The 13,595-nt window shown below is 42.7% G+C and overlaps 1 protein-coding gene across 1 annotated transcript in view; it reads left to right on the top strand.

The window, feature by feature from the left end:
• The first annotated feature begins 721 nt into the window (after nt 1–721).
• Nucleotides 722–13,595, top strand: part of mdka (midkine a) — an 83,854-nt gene continuing 70,980 nt past the window's right edge. The window contains exon 1 of the mRNA XM_043706201.2: nt 722–859. The gene's annotated coding sequence lies outside the window, so the exon portion shown is untranslated. The remainder of the gene's footprint in view (nt 860–13,595) is intronic.

The following is a 13,595-nucleotide window of genomic DNA, read 5'->3' as shown; positions in this document are numbered from 1 at the left end:
TTTCCCTATAAGGGAAGAACTTGCATTAATCCACATTGCAGAACCTCAGAGTACTCCAAAATACTTCAAAGCCAATGAAGTGCATGCTTGAAGTGCAGTCACTATGGGAATGTAGGAGGTGTGACTACAATTAAACAGACAGTGCTACCCCACAGACAAATATGGAACATAATTCTGGGGAGGACTGCATACTCTGCTTTGGAAAGACTCCTTGAGAAGGAAAGCAAGGCAGCTGGGTCTTAAATGCCTCATGTGAAAGATTGCACCAACAACAGTGCAGCACCCTCTCAACACTGCTGTCAAGCCTAAATTACATGTTCAGAACTTTGTATTATAATTTGAATCTATACTTTCTGACAGAGAGGCCACAATGCTACCATTTGAATGATGCTGATACCTAGCACTTTGCATGGCATTTCATTATCATTAAAGCAACTGCTGAGCAAATATGGCTTTGGATAATTTCACCACTTCTTAAGTGCATAGCTCTTAGAACGACAATGCTTCGACCTTGAGTGTGGTTAAATCTTGAAGCAATAGAAATAAGGGAAGCGGGGTCGGGTCAGTCGGAATCCACGATGAATGCAAAGGTCAGAATATCAAATGAATGCAAGATCTATCAAGTTTAATGAAAGGCTGTGCCCCTTCGTTCAACAACCCCCGAAGCCTTTGCTCAAGTTAACACTTCTCAATCCATTATTTTGAAAGGTGTTTCTGTCACGTGAGCGTGACGTCGCTGTCGGGGTAATTTAAATGTTTTTTTCCAGCTTCAATTAGTTTCAAAAGACTTGGAGTGAGTGAAGAGACACAAAGAGACAGACCCTGGGCTGAAACACCGCACCACAAGCGAACCCTACAAGTAAGTCTGTGACTGAGTGGGTGCCTTTATATTTGATTAACTGCTGCATCTTTTAGCTTTTAACCAAAACTGTTGCATCTGATCCCCATGAGGGCTGGGGAGAGATTGCACGGGTCGGATTGTGTGGGGAGCAGAGGATCAGGGAGAGCGAAGTCTCCGAGCAATTTCCAGACTTTTATATATAGAGCGGTTTGTACTGCAGTTGGACAATGGGATTGGGCATGCACCTGGGACTGGAAGTTTGAATGGGAATTTTGCTCTGGGGAAACGGGGAAGGAAGTGGGGCTGGAAGGGGGGTCGCTGACTTTTTCTCTCTCAGTCTTATTAAGGTAGCCCCCCATCCCGGCATGTTGTGGGGATTTCTGGCTACGTTATCAAGTGGGCAGGAAAAAAACAAATACAGATGTTCACGCAGGGCCTCGGCAGAGCGTTCATCACGGTTTAACAAGATGCAGAAAGTTGAAGTGGTGGTGGTGGAGGAAGGTGGGAGGCTGAGTTCTTGCAGGACCGGGGGCATTGGATGGGACAGTGAGGCAGGGCTGGAGAGCCGAGTTCATTACAGCGAGCTATTGGTGAGAAGGAGCGGCCAGCCCCGGGGGTGAGGGGGTGGGGGTGGGGATTGAGGTGGAAAAGCTCCACTGCAAAGCCAGAGCGCAGTGTGTGGATGCATCTGGGCAGAGAAACAGAGATGGGAGGCGGGTTTATTGTGGGAGGAGGTGGGTGTTTGGGGGGAGGAGGGGGGGGTGGGGGGTGCGCTATTGTAGGGAGCTTGGGGGTTATTGTGGGAGTTTGGGACTGTTGTGGGGGTTAAGGGGTTTTTTTTTGCCAGGGGAGTGGGAGTTTGTGACTATTGCAGGGATTTGGAGGTTGTGGGGTTTGGGGCTTATTTTGATGTGGCACTTTGGGGAGGGTTGGGGGCTATTTTGGGGGGTGTGGAGTGGGAGTTTAGGCGCTGTCGGGGGCGAGTTTGGAGATTATCATGGAGGTGGAGGTTAGTGCTTGGAACTGCTTGGTGTAAGGTGGGAGAATCTGGCGATAGTGTATGGCCGAGTTGGCGAGGTGTTGTGAGTGGATTGGGGTGGGTGGTCACTGAAAGGAGACTAGGAAGGATGTGAGATCTAGGGGCCAGGCTCACGGGAATTGAGCGCCAGTGAGTTTAGCAATACCCTGCCCCTCCTGTGTTCCCAACCCCTCGCTTCACTGAAGTTCGCTTGGTCTTCCCGAGTTCAAACATTGGCCACACGCAAGGAGGCAAGAGAGGCAAAAAAAAAACATCCTGGACTGGGGAAGAGATCAACGCCTCTCTCTCTTTCTTCCCCACCCGCTCAAAATTGGCAACACCATCCAGACTGCCAATCCTGTGGGAGATAAACAGGAGGAAGGAGAGAAATGAAATAAGGGATCACAGGAAGAAAAATAAATGGAGAGGAGGACTGGATTTGGTGGCTGGGGCGAGGGTGGGGTTTGGGGGTGAAGAGTGTAAGTGGTGGGGACAGAGCATATCAATAGGAGTGAGATTGTTAGAAATTGGGCAAAGATTACTCAGGAACATAATGGGACTTGCAGAGGTTGGGCTGTGAGGTTTCACGATGTTCTCTGTAATGACTGGAAAGGAAAAGGAATCTGGAAATTTGGTTTGAAATGTGCTTGAGAACTCCTTTATCCCTTTGCCCTTGAATCAGAATCATTCAAAACCGATTCCAGTTTGAGGGTCCTACTCTACTACTAGATGAGTGGGCTGCTGCTAGTTTCGAAATTGAGGAGAGGGAAGCGTCTCCTTTTAACATTGCCCAGCACCATTTCAGTCATCCTGTGGCACTATTCACAGATTGAAGGGGAAAACAGAACCTTTTATACACATCAGTAAGAGGTAAACCGTTTTTCGGAGGATCTAGTTATATTAAAATTGACTGCTGCAATAGTCTTTTTGGAAACCTTGACACCACTTTTTTCATAAATCAATAACTAGTTGTGTAGAACAACCTTGATGTGTAAATTGAAGGAAGTCTATTCTTAATGCCTCCTCCCTTTTAAACCACCCCCCTCAAGAATGTTGTCCCTCCTGCTGGAGAAAAGCTTGCTTCTAGCCCCTAATCATCCTGTGTAACTAATCCACAGTGGAGCCAAATCCTGCCAACACTGGTATTTTTCACTCTGGTTAGTGATCAGGAATAGAAGCCTTATTTTAACCCAACTGACACCCACAGACCACTCTGGCCCAGTATTGCACTGGGACCACTGCACAGATCAGGGTTTGGAATTTAACACTTTTTTAGCCATAAGGTTAGAAATCAGAAGAGAAGTAAATGAATTAAACTTGATAAAATGAGCAACGAAGTTGAGAATACACTGTTGAAAATAAATCTGGCTCTTTGCAGAATTGTTGCGGTGTTGTTCTTTATTCAGATGTGGTTGAGATATGTTCGTGTAATGGAAAGATTAGCATCTGGAGAGAGCCTTTTCCAATCTCAAGACAGCTAATGACGTACCTCTGTAGTATAGCCATTGTTGTAAAATAACAAATAATTGGAGTTCTTTTTGAGTTTTTGAATGTGATAGGATTGATGCAGTTTAAACCACAACTGAAAAGTGTGTTCGTGGTTGGAAAAGCTTTAAAGAAGCACAAATGATCGAGATTTAGATGTACCTCAGTAAAGGAAAATAGATGAGAATGAAAACTTTGAATGCATAGTTTAATTTAGTGAATTAATTGCTAAATGGTCTGTTTTAAAAGAATGGTTACAATTAAAGTCAAAACCATGGTTTAGTAAACAAGCCATTTTAAAATCACTGATACATATTTATCCAACATTTGTCGAATGGCTAGATATACAATTGTTGTGGGTCAAAATGAAATTCAGGCATTTGAATGAGGTTTGGGAATTTTTCTCCCATGTGGGAAAACCTGACTTTCCACAGTTGGTACTGGGACGTTTGTCTTCACAGATTAAGAAACTGCTGTCAGAAATATAGTAACTTTCACTTGATTTTAACAAACTTCTAACACCTGAAAAATCCATTGAATCTGTTTATTGCTCTTTTGGTTGTTTGTTTTTGCAATACTTGACAAGTTCTTAGAACAACTTCTAGCTTAGCCAAGATATTAATCTGCTAACCAAATTAGATTTATTTGACAAAGTGCTGGACAGCTAAAACAGGCTGTCGTCTGCAAAAGGAAAATACAAGTTTGAACTGGATCGAAGCAGAACTAACTGGATCTTGTACAAGCTTAATGCTCCTTGCTTCACATTATATGCTAACCGGGAACGTGGAGTTGTTGTCTGGTCCTCTTCCCCTCCCCTGTTCTCCCAATGAATCTCTGAATTGAAACCTTTTTAAAAGATGTTCCACTGCTGTAGTCTGCAGTGTTCTTTGCTTACATTAAATAGAATTTACAGGACACCAGCAGGCCATTCAATCTAGCTAGTCAGTGCCACTGTGCTGGGTTATGTCAGATAGCATTGCGACCCAGGTTTAAAGCTTTGAAGATGCCTTTGGTATGTATTGACAGAGCAGTAACAGCATTGTAATGGACAGCATATTTACTTTGAAATCTGCTTTGTTGCATGTAACACAGCACCTTGCACAATGCTGAGACCAGGATTCTTTTAAGGTAAACAAGATAGGGTTGCTTGAAACTCTGTTCAGTAGCTATTGCCTTCCTGTAAGTAACAGCAAATGGCCTGTTGTCTGAATTATTTATGGCACACAAGATAGCTATAATTCTACACAATGTGGCAGGTTTGGACTCCCATTTGGCTTCCAGGGATGGTGGGAATGCCAGCAATTGGTAATAGGTTCAAGGGTCATCAAGTTCTGTGTGAGAATAGGGTTGCTAACTGTGTGATTAAAAGCATTCCTGGAAGTTTCACCCTCTGACTTGCCCCATGTTATTAAATGGCCAAAGTTTTCCTTTCATAATGCACTGCTTTCCCATATCAATTAGAAAGCCAGAATACCCAATACCCAATTGGATGATGTGTGATTGTCAGCCTAACAGCTTTTAATTACCCATTTTCAGTATTTTTGCATGTACTAAACATAAATGTTGGAAGGACTTTTGTTTTAATGTCCCTGTGGTCCTTCATCAGGATTGCTCACAGCAGTGTCCTGAAAGTTGACCTTCAATCTCTAGGAAATCCTAAAGGCTTAGCAACACTTCTTTTGAGAAGCAAAGATGTGGAAAGAAAAACTATAGCAGGACCTTTTGTAGGACATTAATGATTGCCTTCCAGGCTTCTGGGACTAGAAAACTGGAGACTATAACTTGTTCAGCTTACTGTATGAATTGCTACATCAATTGTATAGGGTGGGGGAGTGTTTCCAACTGTCTCAAAGCTGGCAGTAAGTCTTCTAACCTTTCCCACCTGAGCAATCCAGCTACAATGATTTAGAAATGTTCAGACCCCTCTTTCTGTTAGGGTTGCCAAATGCCCTTAAGAAGCTCCCATCTGTACCTAAGCTGTTGGCAATTGAGTTAATCCTCCCAGCGGGAGAGTGGTGTTTTCCAGCTACTTCCAGAAGCTATCCATGAATAGGTTTGAGAGATTTCTTCTTCCATTGATCATAGGATGAAGCTGAAATGCTGTAAACTTTGCTGACCTTTGTCCCATGATTGCATCACTACTCTTGGCAATTCACTGGATGGAAGAATTTCCACAGCAATTCAAAGCCATACGTCTTTGTTATATTGTATTGAACCATTACTTCCTGAATCCTTTTGCTGGCTGTAACTAAACCTGGTTTTGGAGAATGATTCCAAACTGCTGAAGGCAGTCCATCAGTGAAGGCCAGTTTAGTGCTGCAGCAGTTGGCCCATTGACTGGGGATAGATTATATGCTTGAAGGTTAAATGTAGCAATATTACAGTGCCTTCTTTCTCAGTTGTTATGATGAGTTGGATTGCTTTTATGGTTCTGCTCCCATCCTTAGTCATCTTGGGTGGCACAGTGGCTCAGTGGTTAGCACTGCTGCCTCACAGCACTAGCGTCCCAGGTTTGATTCCAGCCTCGGGTGACTGTCTGTGTGGAGTTTGCACATTCTCCCCATGTCTGTGTCAATTTCCTCCCACAATCCAAAGATGTGCAGGCGAGGTGAATTGGCCATGCTAAATTGCCTGTAGTGTTAGCTGCATTAGTCAGAAGGAAATGGGATTACTCTTCGGAGGGTCGGTATGGACTTGTTAGGCCGAAGGGCCTGTTTTCCCCCTATAGGGAATCTAATCAATCTCTTAATTTACATAAAAGTAGATTTTGCTTGTTCCTGTTTGTAGCTCCAATCAAGCGTTTGATGCATGAAGATGCTGTAACAGCCATTCAGGGCTTCAGTGCATGTGAGAAACACTGTAGAGTGCTACAAGACCACCCTGATCAAGTACTCCTCTGTTCTTTGTGCTTGCCACGGAATAGCCACATATCCATCCCTTCTCATGTCTGGTCTTTTCATTTCTGCACTCAGTGGGGAGTGTATTTCCTAATAACACTCTTGTTGTTCTGTCCACTTGCTGCTGTTGCATTCTGTGCATCCACAGATACCTAGCTAATCCCACCAAGGGAAGAAAGGCTGGTGACTTACAAAGACAGTTTATAGTCGAAGGACCCGAGACAGGAGACCAACTTAGCAAGGAGAGTTGTCTCAGTGAGAAGGGTACCATATGTCTATGATTTGCAGCTTAGTGTAAAATTAATCCAGTAGGAATTTTGGTGCTTTTGACTATCTTTTTGATATGTTGGACAATCTTTTTCATGATTTATATGGCTTGCAGAACTCTGCGATTACATCTAGTTTGCTATCTGGCTTCTGCAACAATAGTAAAGTAGGCAGTCTTGTCAAAAGAATGCAGCTGACACCATGGAGATTTTTTTAGATCCAGTCTTTGGGATGATTGGTATAATGCTCGACTTGAACTCCAAGGTGGAAATGTCAGAATATCGGCAGTGTATTTCTGTAAGTGTCTGGGGCATACTCCAGCTGTTTAGTGCCGGTTAGTTACCCCTTGAGACCTGCCAGCCAATCACAAGCTGTCAACCCCTCTTTACCACCAACATCACTGCAGGGAGTAGTGGAAGACATCTACCAGAGGGTTAGGATTAGGTGATTGAGATTGGCAGTTGTGTCCGTCCCAACACCCTCCTGCTTGATGCAATGCCTCCCCTACTTCCAAACCCACCTCAGGACGGAATGGGACTATTTGGCACTGCCCTTTTGGCACCGATCACTTGGCCCTGCCGTTTTGGCGCTCATTACTTTGGCGCTGAGCTGTTTTGGCATCACTTCAGAATTAAAAAAAAGTCTTGTAGAGCCTGTAAGAAATTCACTTTTATTGCATTGTAAAAAAAAAACTAATTTTTTTTATTCATTATTTTTAACCTATTCATTATAAAAATGAATTTCTACATTTATCAAATACATATAGATAACCATCATGTGAAAATTTTGGTTTGTCTCTCCTGCTTAGAATATTTTCAGCCATTTTTGGTATGGGCTCTATAAGAAAATAGAAAGAAAATTGTATCACAGCTTTCCAATGTGAAAACAGAAGGGCTTAAGTATCATCAAGGCAGTAGATGACTATTAACAATTGTTAAATGAGAAAATGATTACAAAACGAGATTTGAATCTACAGCGGGTCATTACAGCTTTGACTATCAACTCTTGCTAGTTGAGAAAATTACATCGGGTCGTTAGTCATCCTCTCTTCTTTAACCAAACAAGACTTTTTTAAAATTCTGAATTGGCGCCAAAACAGCTCAGCGCCAAAGTTATGAGCGCCAAAATGGCAGGGCCAAATGATTGGTGCCAAAACGTACCTGACCCCCTCAGGAAAGCTACAAAATTCCACCCTCCTATTTCCAACTCTGGATTTTAAATAGACTGTTATTTTACACTGACTGAACCAGTGAGTTCTATTATGAACTACAGGTGAGCTAGGTCTGTTAACAGTGTGTATAATCAAATGTGGATGCCTTTCCTCAAGAGTGGTGTTAGGATTTGGAATGCACTGCCTGGGAAAATGGGTTGAGGCAGATTTCGCAGGCTGTTTCAAAAGAGATATATAATTGAAAGTGAGGAATTTAGAGGGTGATGGAGATGGAGCTGGAGAATGGGACTAGCTGGTAGGCAGTTTCAGGAGCCGGTATAGACACAATGGATCGAATAGCCTCCTGAACTGTCAAATTCTATGATTATAGAGTCATAGAGATGTACAGCACGGAAACAGAGCCTTTGGTCCACCTCGTCCATGCCGACCAGATATCCTAAACTAATCTAGTCCCATTTGCCAGCACTTGACTCATATCCCTCGAAGCCCTTCCTATTCATATACCCATCCAGGTACATCTTAAATGTTGTAATTGTACCAGCCTACACCACCTCCTTGGCAGCTCATTCCACACGCACCACCCTCTGCATGAAAAGTTGCCCCTTAGGTTCCTTTTAAATTTTTCTTGTCTCACCATAATCCTAGTTCTGGACTCCCTCAACCCAGGGAAATGACCTTGTCTATTATCCTTATCCATGCCCCACGTGATTTTAATAAACTCCTCAGCCTCCACACTCCAGGGAAAACAGACCCAGCCTATTAAACCTCTCCCTATAGTTCAAACCCTCCAACACTGGCAACATCCTTGTAAATCTTTTCTGAATCCTTTTCAATTTCAAAACATCCTTTCTCTAGGAGGGAGACCAGAATTGCACATCATTTTCCAAAAAAGGCCTAATCAATGTCCTGCACAGCCTCAACATGACCTCCCAACCCCTATACTCAATGCTGTGTCCAATAAAGGAAAGCATACCAAACACCACCTTCTCTAACCTATCTACCTGTGAATCTACTTTCAAGGAGCTATGAACCTGCACTCTAAGGTCTCTTTGTTCAGTAAGACTCCCCAGTACACTTATCATTCAGTGTACAAGTCCTGCCCTGATCTGCCTTTCCAAAATGCAGCATCTCACATTTATCTGAATTAAACTCCACCTGTCACTCTTCAGCTCACTGGCCCATTTGATCAAGATCCTGTTGTAATCTGAGGTAACCTCCTTCACTGTCCACTACACTTCAAGTTTGGTGTCATCTACTAACTTACTAACTATACCTCCTATGTTCACATCCAAACCATATATATAAATGATGGAAAGAAGTGGACCCAGCACTGATCCTTATGGCACGCCACTGGTCACCAGCCTCCAGTTTTAAAAGCAACTCTCCACTACCATCCTGTATTTTCAAGCCAATTTTGTATCCAAATGGCTAGTTCTCCCTGTACTCCATGTGATCTAACCATGCTAACCAGTCTACCGCGAGGAGCTTTTTCGAGCGCCTTACTGAAGTTCATGCAGATCATGTCCATCACTCTGCCCTTATCAATCCTCATTGTTCCTTCTTCAAAAAAAACTTAATCAAGTTTGTGAGACATGATTTCCCACACCCACAGTCATACTGACTATCCCTAATCAGTCATTGCCTTTTCAAATACATGTAAATCCTAGCGATTTTTGAGAAGATTTGTAGCTCGGCCTGATGAGTTAGTTCGCTGAGCCTGAAGGTCTGTTCTCTGATGCCTCACTACCACACTAGGCAACACCCTTCCTCAGGTGAAGCGCTGGCAGCACTTCTATAATAATTGCAACTACCCCAGTGAAAGTACCTCTACTACAAAGTATACATTTGAGAGCATCTTGAAGGATGGAGCATCTGCAAACCCCAACAACTGGAAATGGATTTAAGTTCTAGTTTGAGGAAAAAATGTTGCAGCAACCGGACTCCTGAATAGTTTACAGACTTAAACAATAACCCATCTCAACCAGTCTCGTATTACAATAGCCGATACTTTCACTTAACCCAGTATTGTTCAATAGAAATCGGTGACTAGTCCGATTAATAACTGTAGACATTTTAGTCATGTAAACTGTGGATTCACTCACAAAATATGGGACCAATATTGCACACGTGTATATTTACTTCAGAAGCATCTATTACTTCAGTGACTGAGGTAACAAATCATTCAGTGATCAGGAAGCACTCAGCTCTTTGTATTTGCTAAAATGCGGTGATACACAAAAGAATTAAAGTGACCATGGTGTGATAATAAGTATTGGCGTCCTATTTCTCAAAACGTAGTCTGACACTAATTATTTTACTGATGAGAAATGCAATTATCCACATCCAAGCTCCAATTTAGTCAGCACATGCAGATACCAATTAGCCACATGGCTAATGTATCAGCATCCCCCACTCCACCACAAACTACATTTCTGCTGTGCACATTTCTCTAGCTTTTTTTGGTCTGACTTGCCTTTCAGTCATCTACAAAAAGTGTTAAAATTTCAGCAGATGGATGTAACAAGCTGAAACCTTTTGTAGTTTAGCAGAGTGGTGCTGGAAAAGCACAGCAGGTCAGGCAGCATCTGAGGAGCAGGAAAATCAACGTTTTGGGCAAAAGCCCTTCATCTGGAATAGAGACAGGGAGCCTCCAGGGTGTAGAGATAAATGGGGGTGAGGGGTGGGGGTTGGTGGGGAAGGAGGAGGTAGCAAAGAGTACAATGGGTGAATGGGGGTGGGGATGGAGGTGATAGGTCACAGAGGAGGGTGGAGCGGATAGGTGGGAAGGGAGATAGGCAGGTAGGACAGGAGTACAGGAATGAGAGTTCAATCAAGGCACAAAGGTGACGCCAGCTGTTTCAACCATTTCCAAGAAGGATCCATGTTTCAATGTAATGGCAGTGTATTGAGAGTAGCCACATCGAATTCTAATTTGAACTTGTGCTTTATCAGTGTGGGAGAGGGATCTTCTGTTAATTTTTAAAACTCTTTGACATGTTGCAGCCTTTATCATGTTGTACAGAGACCACCATTGTGATTGGAGGTTTGTATTCTATAACTTAGCTGATACATGGGTGGCACGGTGGCTCAGTGGTTAGCACTGCTGCCTCACAGCGCCACAGTACTGAGTTCAATTCCAGCCTCGACTGTGGAGTTTACGCATTCTCCCCATTTGCTCTGCTTTCCTCCCACAATTCAAAGATATGCAGGTTAGGTGAATTGGCATGCTAAATTGCCCATTGTGTTCAGGGATATATAGTTTAGGTGTATTAGTCAGGGGGTAAATGTAGAATAATAGGGGAGGGGAATGGGTTGCTCTTCAGAGGTTCGGTGTGGACTTGTTGGGCGAAATGGCCTGTTTTTACACTGTAGGGATTCTGTGAAAGATGAAAGTTCCCCACAGCCTACTGAAATTAATATACATGGTGGTATGTATGGACACAGATTAAGGGTTGGCTAATAGGCAGAAAAGAGAGTAGGAACATAATGGACCATTCTCGCATTGGCAGGCTGTGACTAGTGGGGTATTGCAAGGTTTAACATTAGACCCTAGCCATTATCACAATAATTATTTCAATCTGGGGCCAAAAGTAATATTTCCATATTTGCAGATGATGCAAAGCCAAGTGAGAATGTTTGCTGTGAGGAAGATATAAAACATGTAAAGGAGCATTTGAACATATTTAGTGTTTTGACCAAGATCAGGGCAGTTTTTGAAAACTTGTTGATAGGATGCAGGCATCACTGGTGAGGCCAACAGTTATTGCCCTCCCTCGTTGCTCAGGAGGTAATTAATAGTCTTCCGCATTCCTTTTGGTCTGGAGTCACGTGTAGACTAGGCCAGGTAAGGGCAGCAGTTTGCCTACCTAAAGGACATTTGTGAACCAGATAGGTTTTTATGACCATTGACAGTGATTACATGGTTGTCATTAACGTGGCTTTTTATACTATTTGCATTGAATTTGAATTTCTCCATCTGCCGGATGGGGTTAGAATCAATGTCCCCAGAACATCACTTGATTGCTAATCAAATGATGTTACCACTTCATCAACACCTTACATGTAAAGTGAAAGAAAGAGAGGTTATTTACTTCAGTGGATGGGTAGAGAGAGCGCGTGGGGAGGAGAACAAATGTGCAGTATATTCTTTAAATGTTGAGAGGTTGGAAAATTTAGATGTGCAAAAACAATTGGGTGTCCTTGTCAATAAATCATTGAATAAAGGTATTAGGAAGGCCATGTTGGTCTTTATTACAAGAGGATTTGGGTACGGGAGTAGTGAAGTCTTGCTTCAATTGTGGATGTTTTTAATCAACCTGTCCAGGTACGTTACTACACACCTCTGAAGCAATTGGGACTTGAGTCAAGACCTCCTGGCTCAGAGGTAGGGACACTACTACTGAACCAGAAGAGGAGAAAGTGAGGACTGCAGATGCTGGAGATCAGAGCTGAAAAATGTGTTGCTGGAAAAGCGCAGCAGGTCAGGCAGCATCCAAGGACCAGGAGAATCGACGTTTCGGGCATAAGCCCTTCTTCAGTCCTGAAGAAGGGCTTATGCCCGAAACGTCGATTCTTCTGCTCCTTGGATGCTGCGCTGACCCAGAAGAGGCCCATCTTTTTTTTCTTTGCTTCATTTGTATAAAAGTGTGGTTAGAGAGCACCTGGAATACTGTTGCAGTTATGGTCTCTTCACCTCAGGAAAGATTTCACATAGGGAGTGAAATGAAGATTTACCAGACATCCCACAGCATGCAGGACTGTCTTATGAAGAAAGGCCGGGCCTATATTCTCTGGAGTTTCAAAGGATTAAGAGGTGAAAATACAAAAAAAAAATTAAAACACATAGAGGGATATACAAAACAAATGTTTCCCCTGGTTGGCACAACTTAAAAATAATGGGTAATGCCATTTAGGACTAAGCTGAGGAGAAATTATTTTTCTCAGAAGCTGGTGAATCCTTAGAGTTCTCTGCCCCAGAAGGTACAGCCTTTGACTGTACTTTAAGGGAGAAGTTGCTAACTTTTTGATTATCAATGCATAAGGGGTATGGGAATGGTGTGAGTAAAAGATGTTGCAATTTTTGATTAGGCAAGGTCATATTAAACGGCAGACCAATCACAATTAGTTCAATGACCTCCTCCTATCCCTGCGTTGAGGGATGATTTGATCGCATGTTAATTATCATCTGTTAAACTGTATGTCTTTGACATTTTACTTTGGCCTTAAGATATTTCTTGGGCTTTGAGATAATATCTTGGCTTGGAGAACCATTGTCTCACAGGGTTCCTGACAGTATGTTATGAAAAAGCTCCTCTTGTCAATCTTCTCCTCATCCAAACTTGTGGCATTAAGTGATTCCAAAGACAGACTGATTTGTTTTGAGCAGGACGACCAGTAGCAGGCAGAAATGCTACATTAATATTGATGTTACAATGCCAATCTTATGATTTGTCTCTAATCTTGAATTGTATCTGAAACATGTTTTCAATGGCCAGACTGTAATTCTCCATTATCAGGCCCATGCAAGCTGTCTTATGAAGCTTCTCTCATCAAAATTGCAAGATAGTTCCTCCAAAAAGCAAGCATATCGATGAGTGTAGTGGGACAGTGTGGAAGGCTGAGAGATGGACTGCAAAATGAAATATGTGGAGGATATTCTCGACTTTCTAAGGCATCATAGTATCAGTCGTGATTCAGGGTTCAATTGACTAAATACACAAGATCAGTATTTCTGATGATGGAAGAATCCAGGATGAGGGCACATATTCTAGTTTGACCATTGCAAACCAGGAATCATTTGTTTTAATACAATGTTCAATGTCAAGAATAGAATCCTGAGTGGAAGAAATGTTTTTGCATTGCATTGCTAGACATGTGGGCAGGTAGTGCCATGGCATGTGCCTTTGTGATCCACAT

This window comes from Chiloscyllium plagiosum, unplaced genomic scaffold, assembly GCF_037043375.1.
Source record: "Chiloscyllium plagiosum isolate Xiang-an unplaced genomic scaffold, Cpla_swu_hap1 HiC_scaffold_18, whole genome shotgun sequence".
Classification (NCBI taxonomy): domain Eukaryota; kingdom Metazoa; phylum Chordata; class Chondrichthyes; order Orectolobiformes; family Hemiscylliidae; genus Chiloscyllium; species Chiloscyllium plagiosum.
Note: the sequence above shows the minus strand (reverse complement) of the source record. Positions and strands in the feature narration are given on the sequence as shown.